The sequence below is a fragment of the Macaca mulatta genome, chromosome 13, assembly GCF_049350105.2.
Source record: "Macaca mulatta isolate MMU2019108-1 chromosome 13, T2T-MMU8v2.0, whole genome shotgun sequence".
Taxonomy (NCBI): Eukaryota; Metazoa; Chordata; class Mammalia; order Primates; family Cercopithecidae; genus Macaca; species Macaca mulatta.
The window spans coordinates 77,030,384-77,049,922 of record NC_133418.1 but is presented as its reverse complement, the minus strand read 5'-3'; positions in this window follow the sequence as shown (position 1 = coordinate 77,049,922).

Sequence of the window (19,539 nt, the reverse complement as noted above, 5' to 3'; positions counted from 1 at the left end):
CAGGTTCAAGCGATTCTCCTGCCTCATCCTCCCGAGTAGCTGCGCTTACAGGCATGTGCCACCATGCCCAACTAATTTTGTATTTTTAGTAGTGACAGGGTTTCACCATGTTGGTCAGACTGGAATATTTGTTTAAACTGTAAATTAAGTTTCTCCCAAAGTTAGTTCAGCCTATACCCAAGAATGAACAAGGACAGCTTGGAGGTTAGAAGCAACACGGAGTCAGTCAAGTTAGATCTCTTTCACTGTCTCAGTCATAATTTTGCAAAGGCAGTTTCAGAAGGTATCCTAACCCATTTCTGAGCTGAAGCTTAGAAAAGAGGAGGACCACTCCTGCCACTCAGTTACGAATGTGTTAAAGAAAAAAATGCGGCCGGGCGTGGTGGCTTACGCTTGTAATCCCAGCACTTTGGGAGGCCGAGGTGGGCAGATCACGAGGTCAGGAGATCGAGACCATCCTGGCTAACACGGTGAAACCCCATCTCTACTAAAAATACAAAAAATTAGCCGGGCGTGGTGGCAGAGGCCTGTAGTCCCAGCTACTCGGGAGGCTGAGGCAGGAGAATGGCGTGAACCCGGGAGGCGGAGCTTGCGGTGAGCTGAGATTCAGCCACTGCACTCCAGCCTGGGTGACAGAGTGAGACTCCGCCTCAAAAAAAAAAAAAAAAAAATGTTTCATGGCACTTGTTGAAGACAGGTAAACTTTATTAAAGGAGGGACTATGAAGATAGTTATAGAAACCACTGCAATGAGCTGCTGAAGGTGGGGAGAGATTGGGAGATTGAGCTCAACTCCAAACATAGCACTGCAAGTAGGAATCTATAGTCAAGGAGCAGTGTGTGTGTGTAGCGGGGGCAGAGGTGGGTGTGTGTGTGGAAATTATTAAGAGGAAACATCGGGGGAAGGGGATATCCTCGCTAAACTGACCTGACAGGATTCTTGAAGGCAGGCAGGGTGATCAGAGATTACCTGGAGTGCAGTGGAGGATGAGGAACCTGATTAGATATTTTCTTTTTCTTTTTCTTTTTTTTTTTTTTTGAGACAGAGTCTTGCTCTGTCGCCCAGGCTGGAGTGCAGTGGCCAGATCTCAGCTCACTGCAAGCTCCGCCTCCCAGGTTGACGCCATTCTCCTGCCTCAGCCTCCCGAGTAGCTGGGACTACAGGTGCCCGCCACCTCGCCCAGCTAGTTTTTTGTATTTTTTTTTTAGTAGAGACGGGGTTTCACCGTGTTAGCCAGGATGGTCTCGATCTCCTGACCTCGTGATCCGCCCATCTCGGCCTCCCAAAGTGCTGGGATTATAGGCTTGAGCCACCGCGCCCGGCAGATATTTTCAACCTAAAAGGAAGAGGCCGAGGCACAAAATATAAAGAGTTTACTTGAGCCAAACTGAGGACAGCTGCCTGGAAGACTCAGATCCAAGTAACCCTTGAATATGAACTTTGTTTGATCTTTTTTACAAGCAGGTTTTTAAAGGCAAAAAAGGAGGCTAGGGAGCAGGATGATACAAAGTTGTTTGTGGACCCAGCGCGGTGGCTCACGCCTGTAATCCCAGCACTTTGGGAGGCCAAGGAGGGCAGATCACGAGGTCAAGAGATTGAGACCATCCTGGCCAATACGGTGAAACCCCGTCTCTACTAAAAATACAAAAATTAGCTGGGCGTGGTGGTGCACACCTGTAATCCCAGCTACTCAGGGGGCTGAGGCAGGAGAACTGCTTCAACCCAGGAGGCGGAGGTTGTAGTGAGCCAAGATCACGCCACTGAACTCTAGCCTGATGACAGATCAAGACTCCATCTCAAAAACAAAAAACCAAAACCAAAACAAAACAAAAACACAAAGCTGTTTGTCAGGAATTCTCATTGGTTGCCAGAAATAGCATTGGTTAATGATTGGCTATACATTGTTAAGCTATAGGGCGTAGTAACAATGCCCAGGATGGCATTATTAGGTTAATTTATAGCTACTTATGGCAATAGCAAGCCATTTCAAGAGATGAAGGCATAGCTCAAAGAGGGTAGTTAGGGCATGATTGCTTGTCTCATTTTAGAGTCTGAGAGTGATAATTTAAAAGAACTCACCTCCTAAAATAAAAGTGATCGGGGTCGGGTGCTGTGGCTCATGCCTGTAACTCCAGTACTTTGGGAGGCCGAGGCTGGTGGATCACCTGAGGTCAGGAGTTTGAGACTAGCCTGGCCAACATGGCGAAACCCTGTCTCTACTAAAAATACAAAAAAAAATTTAGATGGGCATGGTGGCGTGTGCCTCTAATCCCAGTTACTCGGAAGGCTGAGGCAGGAGAATTGCTTGAACCTGGCAGGTGGAGTTTGCAGTGAGCCGAGATCTCGCCATTGCACTCCAGCCTGCATGCAAAGAGGGAGACGCCATGTCAAAAAAAGTAAAAGTGATCAGATATTGGCCAGGCACAGTGGCTTGTGCCTGTAATCCCAGCACTTTGGGAGGCTGAGGCAGGAGGATCACCTAAGGTCGGGAGTTCGAGACCAGCATGGCCAACATGGTGAAACTCCATCTCTACTTAAAAAAAAAAAAAAAAAAGCCTGGCATGGTGGCACACGCCTATAATCTCAGCTACTTGGGAGGCTGAGGCCGAACTGCTTGAACTCCAGAGGTGGAGGTTGTAGTGAGCCAAGATCACGCCACTGCACTTCTGTTGCCTGGGGAACAGAAGCGAAACTCCGTCTCAAAATATATATATAATAATAATAATAAAAGTGATCAGATATCAAGGGTGGAGAGTTCTTGCTCCACTGACTTAGGATTCTTGTAAAAATTGGATAATGCAAGCCGGGCACCACGCCCAAAGCGGGAGGATCATTTGAGGCCAGGAGTTTAAAATCCCCTTGGCAACATAGTGAGACTCCCATCTCTACCAAAAAACAATTTTTTTAAAAAAAATTAGCTGGATGTAGTAATGTGAGCCTTAGTCCTAGCTACTCGGAAGGCTGAGGTGGGAGGATCCCTTGTGCCCAGGGGTTTGAGGCTGCAGAGAGAACACAGAAACCCAAAAGTCAAGCCTAGCTGGAAAAGAGCTCAGAAGTGCCTAAGTAGAGTTTGGTCAAGTAGAGAATTTTTGTCAAAAGTGAGGCTGGAATCCCAGTGCAAAGGTCTGATGCCAAAATAGGGTCGCCAGATTTAGCAAAACTATTGCACTGGACATATGCTAAAAAAAAGGTATACCTTTCCACAAAAGATGGCCTAGGAAAGAAAGTACTATTTGTTTATCTGAAATGCAAATTTAAGTGCATGTCTCTTTTCAATACTCCTTTTCTGACCTCGCGTGGTGCTTGCCTTTGGGATTAGGGAGAGGGGTGTCGGGGTGCCGGCCACTGAATTGGAGGACCAGGGGCCAGACCCTGGAGCCCAGGGACAGTGGGAAGATGAAAGAGGGGCTGCAAAGCCTAGTCGGGCGAGCTTGTTCCAGCGCCTGGCCAAGAGTACCCTCTGGTGGTCAAACGGAGCCCTGCACCCGCGACGAGCGCAGCCCAAGCAGTGGGGACCCGGCCTCTGAGGCGGACACCTGTTCTTGGTTCCGACCTCTGCTGAGAGCACAAGCCCGCTCCGGGACTGTAGAGAAGGAAGCCGGGAGGACGGGACAAGTTCACAGCCACCTGGGATAGATTTTTCTTTTTCTTTTTTTTCTTCCTGAGGCGGAGTCTGGCTCTGTCGCCCAGGCTGGAGTGCAGTGGCCGTATCTCAGCTCACTGCAAGCTCCGCCTCCCGGGTTTACGCCATTCTCCTGCCTCAGCCTCCCGAGTAGCTGGGACTACAAGCGCCCGCCACCTCGCCTGGCTAGTTTTTTGTATTTTTTAGTAGAGGCGGGGTTTCATCATGTTAGCCAGGATGGTCTCCATCTCCTGACCTCGTGATCCGCCCGTCTCGGCCTCCCAAAGTGCTGGGATTACAGGCTTGAGCCACCTTGCCCGGCCTGGGATAGATTTTTCAAACCAGTCGTCTGGACTGGAGGCTCTGATCCGCTCCCTGCCAAGGGTCAGCCACTCTGTCTTGCCGAGGCGGCTGATGTGCAAGATCCTCACGTCCCTGAATTTTCAAGGCCCGAAGGAGCAAACCGCTGATATCTGCTCTTCCTCAAACCTCCCGCTGCTCACCACCCTCCTGGCCCCTCTGCTCACTTCTAGGGTGTGGGAAGTCAAATCAAAACTGAGGGCAAGCCGCCGCGGTAGCACGTGCCTGTAGTCCCAGCCACAGGGGAGGGAGTGGGAAGGAGGTGGGAATCGCTTGACCCCAGGACTTCCAGACTGCTGAGCGCTATGATCAGGCCTGTGAACAGCCACTGCACTCCAGCCTGGGCAACACAGCAGGATCCTGTTTCTAAACAGGTGAATAAAAGAATTAATACAATCGAGAAAGAAAAAACGACCAGGCGTGGTGGCTCATGCCTGTAATCCCAGCACTTTGGGAAGCCTAGGCAGGCAGATCACAAGGTCAGGAGTTTGAGACCAGCCTGCCCAACATAGCAAAACCCCGTCTCTACTAAAAATACAAAAATTAGCCAGGTGTGGTGGCATGCGCCTGTAGTCCCAGCTACCCAGGAGGCTGAGGTAGGAGAATCATTTGAATCCGGGAGGTGGAGGTTGCAGTGAGCCAAGATCGTGCCACTGCACTCCAGCCTGGGCAACAGTGTGAGACTCCATCTCGAAAGAAAGAAAGAGAGAAAGAGAGAGAGAGAAAGAGAGAAAGAAAGAAAGAAAAGAAAGAAAACACTAAGGGCAGCACTAAGAGGCAACTCATTATTAAAACCAGCCAGGGTGAGTCCCTTTCTGGTGTGGAGGACTGGTGTGAATCTGCTTTTCAGTCGATCGGGTTGATCATACAGGGTCTACATGTACCCCTTCTGGGACACATTCCTTCCCCAGACTTTCACTGTGCCCTCCTGTGCCCCAGGATATTAAGTTCTGAAGGTGTGAAGGTTGTGTAGGGGAGAAAAAGTTATCTTTGCCTCACCCATCGTGAAGTTCATGCCTATAACAAAAGACATTAACTAGAGAAAGGCATCATAAATTTTTGTTGTTGTTGTTGTTGTTTGAGACAGAGTCTCACTCTATCACCCAGGCTGGAGTGCAGTGGCGTGATCTGGACTCAATGCAACCTCCGCCTCCCGGGTTCAAGAGATTCTCCTGCCTCAGTCTCCCAAGTAGCTGGGATTACAGGCATGTGCCACCATGCCCAGCTAAGTTTTGTATTTTTAGTAGAGATGGGGTCTCACCATGTTGGCCAGGCTGGTATTGAACTCCTGACCTCAGGCGATCCACCCACCTCAGCCTCGCAAAGTGCTGGGATTACAGGCGTGAGCCACTGCGCCTGGCCCATAAATTTATTTAACCAAAGTTTTAGTGACATGGAAGCCTTTGGAATGAAGGCCCGAAGGCCAGGGAAGGCCGGAAGTCGTAGCTCACACCTGTAACCCCAGCACTTTGGAAGGCCAAGGCGGGCAGATCACTCGAGGTCAGGAGTTTGGGACCAGACTGGCCAACATGGTGAAACCTCATCTCCACTAAAAATACAAAAATTAGCCGGATGTGGTGGCGAGCATCTGTAATCCTAGCTACTTGGGAGGCTGAAGCAGGAGAATCGCTTGAACCCTGGAGGCGGAGGTTGTGGTGAGCTGTAATTGCGCCACTGCACTCCAGCCTGGGCTATAGAGCAAGACTCTGTCTCAAAAACAAAAACAAAAACAAAGACCAGGGAAATCTGTCTATTTTTATGCCACGGTTTGATGAAAAACAGTCACGTAGAGACCAGGCACGGTGGCTCATGCCTGTAATCCCAGCACTTTGGGAGGCCGAGGTGGGCAGATCACGAGGTCAGGAGATCAAGACCATCCTGGCTAACACAGTGAAACCCCGTCTCTGCTAAAAAAAAATACAAAAAAAATTAGCTGGGCATGATGGCGGGCACCTGTAGTCCCAGCTACTCAGGAGGCCAAGGCAGGAGAATGGCATGAACCTGGGAGGCGGAGCTTGCAGTGAGCCAAGATCGCACCACTGCACTCCCGCCTGGGTGACAGAGCGAGACTCCGTTTCCCGAAAAACAAACAAACAAACAAAAAAAACGGTCACGTAGAAATGTGATTGGACAAAAGGGGGTGTGACCTAAGAGTAACAGATTAGGAGGAGCTCAGCTGGGCCTGTTTGTTCAAATTCTTTTGTGTCTTTGTATGATGTTCCTTCTCTCTAGGTATGGGGGAGGACACCTGTCACAGGAGGATCTTCAAGGGAGAAAGGAGGAGGTCAGAGAGTGACCTTGCTAGTTTTTATGGTTTGTTTCCAGGAAGAGGAATTCTAGTTTCTTTGACCCACTTCAGGAGAGAAAGGGGAATGGGAGAAAGGAGGGCAAGGCAGTTCAGGAGGGCAAGGCAACTTCTTGCTTCTGCAGCCCTCTCAATCTCCTGAAGCTCAAAATACCCTACATTCCAAGGTACCATACTTTGGGGCGTCATGTTCTGAGCCCAGACAGTGGCAAACATGATCCACATGGGCCCCATTTTCTTGGGGCTGTTGAGGAGACAGGGGTGGACATAAACGGTCACACAGGACCGGGCACAGTGGCTCATGCCTGTAATCCTGGCACTTTGGGAGGCCGAGGTGGGCAGATTGTGAAGCTCAGGAGTTCAAGACCAGCTTGGGCCGGGCACGGTGGCTCACGCCTGTAATCCCAGCACTTTGGGAGGCTGAGGCAGGCGGATCACAAGGTCAGGAAATCGAGACCACGGTGAAACCCCGTCTCTACTAAAAATACAAAAAAAATTAGCCGGGCGCGGAGTGGGTGCCTGTAGTCCCAGCTACTCAGGAGGCTGAGGCAGGAGAATGGCGTGAACCCGGGAGGCGGAGCTTGCAGTGAGCCGAGATCACACCACTGCACTGCGAGACTCCGTCTCAAAAAAAAAAAAAAAAAAAAAAAAAAAGACCAGCTTGAGCAACATGGCAAAAACCCATCTCTACAAAAAATACAAAAATTAGCTCGGCATGGTGGCAGGTCCCTGTAATTCCAGCTGCTCAGGGCGCTGAGGAAGGAGAATTGCTTGAAACTGGGAGGTGGAGGTTGCAGTGAGCCAAGATCGCACCACTGCATTCCACTGGGTGACAAAGTGAGACCCTGTCTCAAATCAAAAACAAAAACAGTCACACAGCACAGAGTGCCAAAGAGGCGTGTCCCACCTCTCACCCCAGGGCCTAAGGAAACCCACCTGCTGGCCCTTTCCTCTGAGAACTGCTGAGGCCAGATTCCTGTAGGATGCACAGTTGGTCTTCCCAGGGCCCTCCTGTATCAGCTGGCTTTTCCTACTCTTTGTTTGTGTACTTGGTGCTGGACGCCTCACTGGCCATGCCAGCTTGGTCAGAACTCACCCTGCAGTCTCTGTGTATGGCCCAGGGCCCTGCAGAACGCTGAAGGCCCAACACATGGTCCCTAGGATGCTCACCCCCCTTCTGCCCTGCCATATCCACTCACCCCGCAATGGTGTTGGGAAGTGGGGACCTTTTGGGAGGTGTTTAGGCCATGAGGGCTTGGCCCTCCTGGATGGATTAATGATGACTGGATTATAAAAGGGTTTGACAGAGGGAATTCATCTCTTTTTGCTCTTCCACATTCCTCCCTGTGAGGACAGTGTTCCTCCTTTGTGGAGGACGCAGTGTTCCAGGCACCATCTCAGAAGCAGAGATTGGACCTTCACCAGACAATAAACCTGCTGCTGCCTTGATTTTGAACTTACCAGCCTCCAGAACTGTGAGGGATACATTTTAACTGTTTATAAATTAGTCTCTGGTATTCTGTCACAGTAGCACAAAATGGAGTAAGACATAGTGGCCTAAAATAATATTTATTGTTGTGCATAATTCTGTAGGTTGGCTTTATGGTTTCTCTAGTCTCAGGTTTGTTTGTTTTTTTGAGATGGAGTCTCCGTCACCAGGCCAGAGTGCAAGGGCGTGTTCTCAGCTCACTACAACCTCCGTCTCCCAAGCTCAGATGATTCTTGTTCCTCAGTCTCCCTAGTAGCTGGGACTACAAGTGCCTGCTACTACACCTGGCTAATTTTTTGTTTTTGTTTTGACACAGTGTCTCACTCTGTCACCCAGGCTGGAGTGCAGTGGTGTGATCTCGGCTCACTGCAAACTCCATCTCCCAGGTCCAGGAGATTCTTGTAATTTTTGTATTTTTAGTAGAGACGGGGGGTTTTGTCATGTTGGCCAGGCTGGTCTTGAACTCCTGGCCTCAAGTGATCCTCCCGCCTCAGCCTCCCAAAGTGCTGGGATTACAGGTGTGAGCTACCACACTCAGCTGTCAGGTTTCTTATTTATGTGTCTCAGCTGCAGGTCAGGCAGATGGCTTTGCTGATCTTGGTTGGGCTCCTTCACACATTGAGGGTCAGCTGCTCTGGATGTGCTCTGCTAGGCTGACTCAGATCTCCTCCACATTCCTCTCCCGTTTCTCATCCTTCCAGCAGACTAGTGGGCATGCTCTCATAGCAGTGGCAGGAGGCCAAGAAAGAACAAGCCCAATTGTGTGGGAAGGCAAGAGGGAGCTCACATGTGCTTTTCAAACCTCTGCTAACATCTTATTGGCCAAAGCAAGTCACATGGCAAGCCAGAGACAAAGTGGGAGGGACTTACAAAATTATAGGAAGAAAGAAGGCCATTGAATTGGGGGCCATTAAGGCAATCAACTTGCCATAAGGGCTAAGTATACACAGGCATTGTTCTTGAGTGTTGAGTGTACAGTGGTAAACAAGCCTTTAACACCTGAAGTGCAGTAGAGAAGAGCAATACACAAATAAACAACTAAGTAAAATTAGGAAGTTGATTCCACGAAGAAAAAAGTGTGATTGGTGCTCAGATGAGAGTAACAAGTGAGGCTGGGCCTGGTGGCTCACGCCTGTAATCCCAGCACTTTGGGAGGCCAAGGCGGTGGATCACATGAGGTCAGGAGTTGGAGACCAGCCTGGCCAACATGGTGAAACCCCGTCTCTACTACAAATACAAAAATTAGCTGGGCATAGTGGTGGGTGCCTGTAATCCCAGCTACCAGGGAGGCTGAGGCAGGAGAACCGCTTGAACCCAGGAGGCAGAGGTTGCAGTGAGCCAATATTGCACCACTGCACTCCAGCCTGGTCCACAGAGTGAGACTCTGTCTCAAAAAAAAAAAAAAAAAAAAAAGGGGGGGTGGGGTGGGGAGTAACAAAGGAGATTTACTTTAGATTACCGAAGATGTGAAGGTTGAGAAGGAGCCAGTATTGTAAAGTCAGGGACAGAGAGCACTGGACAGAAGGCAGAGCCAATGCAGAGGTTCTGAGATGGGAAAGAGGCTCTGAGCCTGGCTAGAGTACCATGAATGAGGAAAGTGAAGGCATAAAATAAGATTGGAGAAGTAACAGGGACCAGCAGTAAGGCATTTGGATTTTATTCCTTATGGGTGAGAATCCACTGGGAAGTTCTAATGGGAGAGAGAAGTGACACCATCTGATGTGTGCTCTGGCTGTTGTACAGAAGATGGATGAAGGCCGGGTGTGGTGGCTCACACTTGTAATCCCAGCACTTCGGAAGGCCATGGTTGGAGGATTGCTTGAGCCCATGAGTTTGGGACCAGACTGGGCAACATAGTGAGACCCTGCTTCTACAAAGAATTTAAAAATTAGCCAGGCATGGTGGCTTGTGCCTGTAGTGCCACTACTTGGGAGGCTGAGACAGGAGGAATGCTTGAGCCAGGAGTTTGAGGCTATAGTGAGCTATGATTGCACCAGCCTGGGCAACAGAGTGTGACCCCATCTCTAAAAAAAATTAAAGATTAAAAAAAGAGCCAGGCGTGGTGGCTCATGCCTGTAATCCCAGCACTTGGGGAGGCCGAGGCAGGTGGATCACTCAAGGTCAGGAGTTTGAGACCATCCTGACCAACATGGTGAAACCCCATCTCTACTAAAAAGGCAAAAATACAATCCCAGCTACTTGGGAGGCTGAGGCAGGAGAATTGCTTGAACCTGGGAGGTGGAGGTTGCAGTGAGCTGAGATTGAGCCATTGCACTCCAGCCTGGGTAACAAGAGCGAAACTTAGTCTCAAAAAAAAAAAAAAAAAAAAAGAAAAGAAAATGGAGGAATGTTAGTAAGATGATAGCAAAAGCAGAGAGCCATGTTAGCAGGATTCTGTGAGTAATGGGAGAAGAGAGGAGACAGTTTTATTCTGTGTGTGGAGGTGGAATTGGCAGACATTGCTGAGGCTTTGCATGTGAAGGGCAAGGGAGAGGAGGTATCAAGTCTGACTACTTGGTCTCTGGCTTGAGCAAATGGATGAATAGAGGTGTGTCACTCCTAAGATGGAGAAGATGTGGAGGACAGATTAGAGGAGGGGAGACAAGAGTTCATCTTAAGGCTGGGTGCAGTGGCTCACACCTGTAATCCCAGCACTCTGGGAGACCTAGGTGGGTGGATGGCTTGAGCCCGGGAATTCAAAACCAGCCTGGGCAACCTGATGAAACCCTGTCTGTATAAAAAATACAAAAACTAGCCGGGAGTGGTGGCATGCAGCTGTTGTCCCAGCTACTTGGGAGGCTGTGGTGGGAGGATTGCTTGAATCTGGGAGGCGGAAGGCAGAGGTTGCAGTGCACTGAGATTTTACCAATGCACTCCAGCCTGGATGACAAGAGTGAGACCCTGTCTCAAAAAAAAAAAAAAAAAAAGTTCAGCTTAGAATATGTTAAAGTTGAGAAGTTTGAGATGCCAGAGAGATAACCAGGCAGTTGGATCTAGGGGGGTCTGGAACTACCTTCCCCCTCCATGTCATTTGAGGTTGGGTCTTGCAAAGAAGGAAACTAGTTGGATGGGGCAGAATTCATGACATAATGGATTGGTGGGGGTGAGTCCAGCAAGGTAAGGAGCAGATATTTCCTGGAGCAAGCAGCCAAACTATTTTTGTTTGGTCTTCAGTGGTTTTTTGTTTGTTTTGTTTTGTTTTTTGAGACGGAGTCTTGCTCTGTCACCCAGGCTGGAGTGCAGTGGCGCGACACTGCAAGCTTCGCCTCCCGGGTTCATGCTATTCTCCTGCCTCAGCCTCCCGAGTAGCTGGAACTACAGGTGCCCATCATCACGCCTGGCTAAATTTTTTTTGTATTTTCAGTAGAGGCGGGGTTTCACTGTGTTAGCCAGGATGGTCTCGATTTCCTGACCTCGTGATCCGCACCTCGGCCTCCCAAAGTGCTGGGATTACAGGCGTGAGCCACTGCACCCGGCCTTAAGTGTTATTTAATACAGGGAGAAGAAAGTATGTTCATTTCAGTTCTTAATTTTTTTGAGACAGAGTCTCGCTCTGTCACCCAGGCTGGAGTGCAATGGCGTGATCTCAGCTCACTGCAACCTCTGCCTCTGGGGTTCAAGCAATTCTCGTGCCTCAGCCTCCTGAGTAGCTGGGATTACAGGTGTGCACCACCATGCCTGGCTAGTTTTTGTATTTTAAAAATAGAAATGGGGTTTTGCCATGTTGGCCAGGCTGGTCTTGAACTCCTAACCTCAGGTGATCCACCCGCCTTGGCCTCCCAAAGTGCTGGGCTTACAGGCATGAGCCAATGTGCCCGGCCTCATTTCAGTTCTAAGCTTCATTAACTAAGTGTTCTCAGGCAAGAATCTTTTCTTCAGGCAAGCACCCTTTAATAATAAAAATAATGATTATACATTGCTTACTCTATGTCCAACAGCTCTGAGCACTTTATGGGCATTAACTCATTTGATTCGCACAACCCCGTGAGATGAGTACTATTATTTGCCCAATGTCATAGATGTGCCCAAGCACAGACAGGTTAAGTAATCCATTCAAGGTCACACAACTAGTAAGTGGGAAATCTGGGCCCTCCCTCCCTCACTTAGCTGCTTAACTTCTCATTTTCTCCTTATATTGAAGGGGTTGGCCCAGAGGATAAGGGATGTTGGGGAAAAAGTTTTCCTTTATACTCTTAAGTTCAAGTACTGGATATTTGCAAATTGAACTGACAAAAGACAATTTTGCATATTTGTTTAGACATGCAATGCCCTTAGGCACAGGAGTGCTCTATGATGCACAGCTCAAAGGGCTGGTTAAAATTTGTGGCTTATACACTGTAGTGGGGAAGTGGAAGGGGCAAGAAAAGGCTCCTATGGGAAGAATGCATAGGTTTCTTTATGAAACACAAGTGAGTTTTTAGGAAAACGAACTGGAGAGAAAGTTTGTGATAACATTTGCTTATGCAGGGGCCCATGGTCTTTCTATTATCTCTTCATAGCCATGAAATTCCCCTGGAGAGGGAATTCGAAGTAGGTTTATTCTTGGTCTCTTTCCTGGTAGCTTCTGGAAGAAGAAATACATAGCAGTCTTCATTTCTCAAAGGTTTCTGCTTTTCTTATAAAAATTAGCCTGCACTTGGCTGGGCATGGTGGATCACGCCTGTAATCCCAGCACTTTGGGAAGCCGAGGCAGGTGGATCACTTGAGGCCAGGAGTTTGAGACCAGCCTGACCAACATGGTAAAATTCCATCTCTACTAAAAATACCAAAAATGAGATGGGCATGGTGGCGGGCACCTATAATCCCAGCTGCTCGGGAGGCTGAGGCAGGAGAATCCCTTGATCCTAGGAAGCAGAGGTTGCAGTGAGCTGAGATCACACAACTGCACTCCAGCCTAGGTGATGGAGTGAGACTCTGTCTCAAACAAACAAACAAACAAAAATTAGCCTGTACCTGTACCTCTCTCTGTCTATTGGGGGTGGAGGTGGGGTGCTGAAGTGGGAGGATGGCTTGAGCCTAGGAGGTCGAGGCTGCAATGAGCAATGATTGTGCCACTGTACTCTAGCCTGGATGACAGCAAGACCCTGTCTCAAAAAAAAAAAAGTTTCTTCTGCTTTTAGTCAGATTTAGGAAGCTCCGAGAAGGCTTCTTTCTGCATCTGTTGAATCTCAAATGTCTTCAGCCTAAAATAATCTTTATACACCAAATCAGGGATTCTGAGTGGGTCCCCACAGGGCTTATCCAGTTCCATCATACTTTGGCTCATTGTGAAATGGCAAAGGGGGCAAAAGCAGCCTGAGGGGAAGGGAAGGATTTATATTTATAGTGCATACATTAGACGCCTGACAGCAGTTTTTACTTCATCTCATTCCATCCTCCCAATACCTCCATAAGCAAATATTAGTGAATCCCCGTTTATCAGGAGACCAAGGCTCAAGTGCAAAAAATTTACCCAGGGTGCCCAACATGCACCCAAGGTTGCCAGGATTGAGAACAGGTCTGCATGGCTTCAGAGCGGGGCTGATTCCAGAACAGTGAATGCAGAGGGCAGGAAGGGCCAGTCATTTGGGAAGCAAGACTGGGGCCATACTTTGGAGATCAGAGGCTGAGACCATATTAGGAAAGTACTTGGCAATTCCACCCAGGATGGCTTTGGAGAGTTAGAGAAATGCTGGTGCTAGCCCTCCCCATCTCTCTATCCCCCAGGGCCATTTATGGTCTGAGATAATGGAAGTTTCCAGCCAGTTAGTCAAGGTGGCTCATGTCTGTAATCCCAGCATTTTGGGAGGCTGAGGTGGGAGGATTGCTTGAGCTCAGGAGTTTGAGACCAGCTTGGGCAACATAGGTAGACCCATCTCTACAAAAAAAATTTTAAAATTAGCCAGGCATGGTAGTAGCGTGCCTGTAGTCCCAGCTACTCTAGAGGCTGAGGCAGGAGGACTGCTTGAGCCCAGGACAGGTTGAGACTGCAATGAGCCATGTTCGCAGCACTGGTGACAGAGCCAGACCCTGGCTCAAAAAATAAAATAATAATGGATGTTAGCCACTGGATGGAGAAGATAGCTGGAGTGGGGGAGGGGAGTGCCTCCAGGCTATGGAAGCCCTCAAGCCCATCTTCCCTTTTTCCAAGTGAATTCTGAGCCTGTCTTCCCCCAGCCAGTCTCCCAGAGCCTCCACCACACCTTGGTACTTAGGGAAGTACACAGGAGGCTTTGATTTCTGTACCCTTGCTAAACAAAGGCAGACTGCAAGTGCTATTTCTTTCCACCTGACTTGCACAAAGTTTCTCCCCTCCTTTTTCCTGAGAATTGAGAAAGTTAAAATAAGCAAGGAATGAGAAATCTGAAACATTCCCTGCTAGTCTTCTGGCTGGGATAACAAAGATAAAGGCAGCTACAAAGTTAAACAGGAAACACAACCTCTCCCAAGGATAAACTGCCATCCCAAAGCCCAAAGTAGCATAAGGAATACTGTTTTTTTACACTTGGCAATTTCAGAAATCTTGTTCTCGAAAGTCATAGGCTTTCAGAAACTTTGCTGGCTGAAATTATTGTTATTATTTATTTATTTAGAGACAGGGTCTCTGTCTGTCACCCAGGCTGGAATGCAATGCTGTTCACTGCAGCCTTGACCTCACAGGTTCAAGTGATTCTTCCACAGCCTCGCCAGTAGTTGAGACTACAGGCATGTGTCACCATGCCCAGCTGGTATCTTTTTAATTTTTTTTTTTTTTTTTTTTGGTAGAGAAAGGGTCTCACTCTGCTGCCTAGGCTGGTCTTGTACTCCTGGGCTCAAGCGACACTCCCACCTCAGCCTCCCAAAGTGTTGAGAATACAGGCGTAAGCCACCTCTCCTGGCCTTGCTGTTTGAAATTGTATCAGCAAAAATGAAACATCCCACTCTTGCCTGGAGTGTCTTACTTTGACACAGAAACAGCTGTGATTTACAACCCAGGTGTATAACTTTAGATAAGGGATTTGTGGACACCATTCTACATCTATCTTAACTTTGTTGTTTCCAAGGAAATGGGACCTTGGGTGGACTGCGTAGTCTAGCTTTGTCTTTACACACAGCTAGACTTGAGCTTGCAAAACACTGTTTCAGGTAAATTTATTCTAAACTCCACCCTCCCCCTCCCTTTTTTAGTTTGGTGAGATGCCCCATGGTTCCTCTGCTGTGGAGGCTCCCGCCTTGCAACTACCAAAACAAACCCTTACTTTGGCAGACTACAGGCTTGTCCCTGGTGATCGTGAGCTACTTGGGCTAGTATGGAACCCTCACAAAACATGCCCCTCCTTTCTTCATCCTTCACTTTATCTCCCAAGGCCCAAGACAAAGACATAGATTGTTGGGTCACGCTGTTCCTTGGACAGGCAGAGAGGGGAACACAGGGCACTGTATTCTTGAGAATACTTGTTTTCTTTCTTTCTTCTTCTTTTTTTTTGTGTGTGTGTTTTGTTTTTGTTTTTTTCTGAGACAGGGTGTCAAGGTAGGAGTGCAGTGGCCTGATCATAGCTCACTGCAACCTCAAGCTCCTGGGATCAAGCAATCTTCCTACCTTGAGCCTCCCAAGTAGAGAGTAGCTAGGACTATAGGCACGCACCACCACTCCTGACTAAATTTTTAAAATGTTTTTGTAGAGAAGGGGGTCTCACTATGTTGCTGGCTGGTCTTGAATTCCTGGCCTCAAGTGATCTTTCTGTCTTGGTCTCCCAAAATGTTGGGATTATAAGTGTGAGCCATTGTCCCTGGCCAGTTGATTTCTTTGTATAACTGTCCAATTTATTGAATATGTATGGTGTGCCAGGCAATGGGCTGAGGGCTTCATAATGTCCTTTCACGCAATCCTTAGCACAACCCCATGAAGAAGGTAGTGTTAATATCATCCCTATTTTACAGATATAGAAAGTGAGGCACAGGCTAAATAACTTGCCCAACAAGCACATGCAGTTTAGTAAGCAGCTCAGCTGGGATGCGAACACAAACTTTGAATACAGAGCTCTTAACCAGTAGGCCAGAGGTTCCCAAACACCTAGTATATTTACTACCTTAGTACTTTCCTGCTAATCTCCTAGGCCAAAACAACTCCACTGATTGTTATGCAATTTATTAAGTGTAGCCATTTGAAAAAAAAAATACATATAAACTAAAATAAAACTATTTTTATTCAATTTTCAAAATAGCCCATATATAGTCATGGAATATACGTATTGGTTGGGCACTGCAGACTAAAGATAGTTTAGGGCTAGGCACGGTGGCTCACGCCTGTAATCCTAGCACTTTGGGAGGCCAAGTAGAGAGAAGAGCTTGAGCCCAAGAGTTGGAGACCAACCTGGGCAACATAGCAAGACCCAGTCTCTACAGAAAATAAAATTATCACGATGTGAGGATGCACACCTGCAGTCTTAGCTGCTTGGGAGGCTGAGGCAGGAGGATCAGCCTGGTCAACAGAGTGAGACCCTGTCTCAGAAAAAAAAAAAAAAAGACTTTTATTCAGATATGCATACAGGAGTTCAAAGAAAAAAAAATGTGACTCCAGGAGGCTGTTATTTGGCATTTATACAATTTTTTTTTTTTCTTGAATCTCTGAATCTACTTTATATATACCATTTAATAGGGGGAAAGGAGGGAGAAGAAGGCTTCTATGGGAAGAACAAACAGGTTTCTGGGGAACAAATGGGAGATAAGAATGTTTGTTTTTGCAGGTGCAAGTGGTCTTTGTCTTTTTTTTTCTGGCCACTAAACTCCTCTAGAGAGGAGATTTATGGCAGCTTCACTCCCAGAAATTTCTGCTGTTAGTCACATAAGGGAAGCTTTGAAAAGGCGTCTTTCTGCATCTGTTGGCTCTCAGTTCCAAGTAATATTCCAAGTAATATTCAGTTCCAAGTAATATTCATGCCAGTTCTGGGGGTCTGGGTGGTCCCCACATAATATATGTGTTCTCTTGTCTCTTAGTGAAGTTTGTGGGAGGCATCTAACTGTAGCCTCCAAAATGTGGCCCACAGGAACTACTGTCCTCATCAAAGACGAGGAAACAAATTCAGAGAAGTATTAATACAATTGCTGCGAGTTATCTGCTTGGCCAGCTAGCAACAGAGCTCAGTTCTTCATTTAACCCAAAGCACAGGCTCTTAACCTCTTAGAACTGGCGCATCCCCTCTGAACCTCCATTTCCTCCCTGTAAAATAATAATGTCGGCCGGGCGCAGTGGCTCACACCTGTAATCCCAGCACTTTGGGAGGCTGAGATGGGCGGATCACGAGGTCAGGAGTTTGAGACCAGCCTGGCCAACATGGTGAAACCCCATCTCTACTAAAAATATAAAACTTAGCCGGGTGTGGTGGTGCCTGTAATCCCAGCTACTCAGGAGACTGAGGCAGGAGAATTGCTTTAACCTGGGAGGTGGAGGTTGTGGTGAGCCAAGATCGCTCCATTCCACACCAGCCTTAGTGACAGAGCGGGACTCTGTCTCCCCCGCAAAAACAAACAACAACAACAAAAAGAGAATAACGTTACATTCAGTTGAACCAAAACGAATATTAATATTTGTATTTCGAAAAAGGTCCAGCTTGGCTGGGAGCAGTGGCTCACATCTATAATCCCAATACTTTGGGAGGCTGAGGCTGGTGGATCATTTAAGGTCAGGAGTTCGAGACCAGCGTGGCCAACATGGGGAAACCTGTCTCTATTAAAAATACAAAAATTAGCCGGGCAGTAGTGGCGCGTGCCTCTAATCCCAGCTATTCGGGAGGCTGAGGAAGGAGAATTGTTTGAGCCTGGGAGGTGAAAGTTGTGGTGAGCTGAGACTACACTACTGCACACCAGTCTGGGACACAGAGTAAGACCCTGTCTCAAAACAAAACAAACCAAAAACCAAAAAGGTCCAGCTTGGGCAACATAGTGAAACTTCATCTCTACAAAAAATTTTTTAAAAATTAGCAGGGCACCAGGCACAGTGGCTCACACCTGTAATCCCAGCACTTTGGGAGGCTGAGGCAGGCGGATCACTTGTGGTCAGGAGTTCGGGACCAGCCTGGCCAACATGGTGAAACCGTGTCTCTACTAAAAAACAACAATTAGTTGGGCATGGTGGCGGTCACCTGTAATCCCAGCACTCGGGAGGCTGAGGCGTGAGAACTGCCTGAACCCGCGAGGTTGCAGTGAACCAAGGTGGCGTCACTGTACTCCAGCCTGGGTGACAGAGTAAGACTCCTCAAAAAAAAAAAAAAAAAATTGCTGGGCATGTTGGTGTGGGCCTGTGGTCCCAGGTACTCAGATTGAGGTGGGAGGAATGCTTAAGCCTGGGAGGTTGAGGCTACAATAAGCCAAGATAACGCCACTGTACTCCAGCCTCTGTGACAGAGCCAGACCCTGTCTCAAAAAAATTTTAAAAAGGGCCAATTTTGGCAATTTCATATTGTTCAACCTAGTATAAGTTGGTTGTAATAACTAAATGAGATAAAATGGTGTTAAATTGGAAGCATTATAGTATTTCTGTTAACAACATAGGGCTCCAGAACCAGCTTCCTTGAGTTTAAATCCAGACTCCACCACTCTCTAGCTATGTAGTCATGGGCAAGTTACTTGACCCATCTGTGCCTCACCTTCATCCATGACAATGGAGATACAGGATAAACAGCCTCTTCGTGCAATTCTGAAATCCAAAAAGCTCTGCAAAGCTTTTGGGGATAAATTTATTTGGTAGCACATTTTGACCTGAGGCTATTTATGGTCTATATTCTGTATTCTTTCTACTTAGTATGAATAAGCATGTAAGTTTTACTGCATGTCTGATTTCAGGGTATTCCCCCAGACTCTCTGGGGGTGTTACATATACCGGTGGGGGAAAGAGACCAACTCTCAAATATTACCTGAAACAGTTGGTTCCACTGTGCTTGCTTGGGTAGCACATATACCAAAACTGGAATGACCCCTGCACAGGGATGAAATGCAAATTCGTGAAGTATACCGCAGTTTTCTTAGCACACACCATCTTTGGCAATTTTTTTTTTTTTTGAGAGAGTCTCGCTGTGTTGCCCAGGTTGGAGTGCAGTGGCGCGAGATCTTGGCTCACTGCAAGCTCCGCCTCCCGCATTCATGCCATTCTCCTGCCTCAGGTACAGGCGTGTGCCACCATGCCCAGCTAATTGTTTGTATTTTTAGTAGAGATTGGGTTTCACCGTGTTAGCCAGGATGGTCTTGATCTCCTGACCTCGTGATTCGCCCGTCTCGGCCTCCCAAAGTGCTGAGTGCTGGGATTACAGGTGTGAGCCACTGCGTCCCGCTGGGTTTTTTTTTTTTTTTTTTTTTAGGTTGATTTTATTTCTTGCCTAGCAAAGGAGAACCTTCTGGCAAAACAGTCTCCACGAACAAGGCAAAGAACTAATCTTACATAGGTTTTTACCAATGCACAGCTGTTGGTTGGGACTGGTTTCCCGCAATCTGGATTTCATATTTATTTACAGCTTGGGATAAGGGGACAAACAATTGTCTGTCTTCCACTTTCTTTCTTGAATTTGAAGATAAACTTTTTATTCTCATAGTCTCTTAGCTTTCTTTCTTTTCTTTTTTTTTCTTTCTTGAGACGGAGTTTCGCTCTTGTCGCCCAGGCTGGAGTGCAGTGGCGCGATCTTGGCTCACTGCAACTGCCGTCTCCTAGGTTCAAGTTATTCTCCTGCCTCAGCCTCCCGAGTAGCTGGGATTACAGGCGCCCGCCGCCACGCCCGGCTAATTTTTGTATTTTTAGTAGAGATGGGGTTTCAC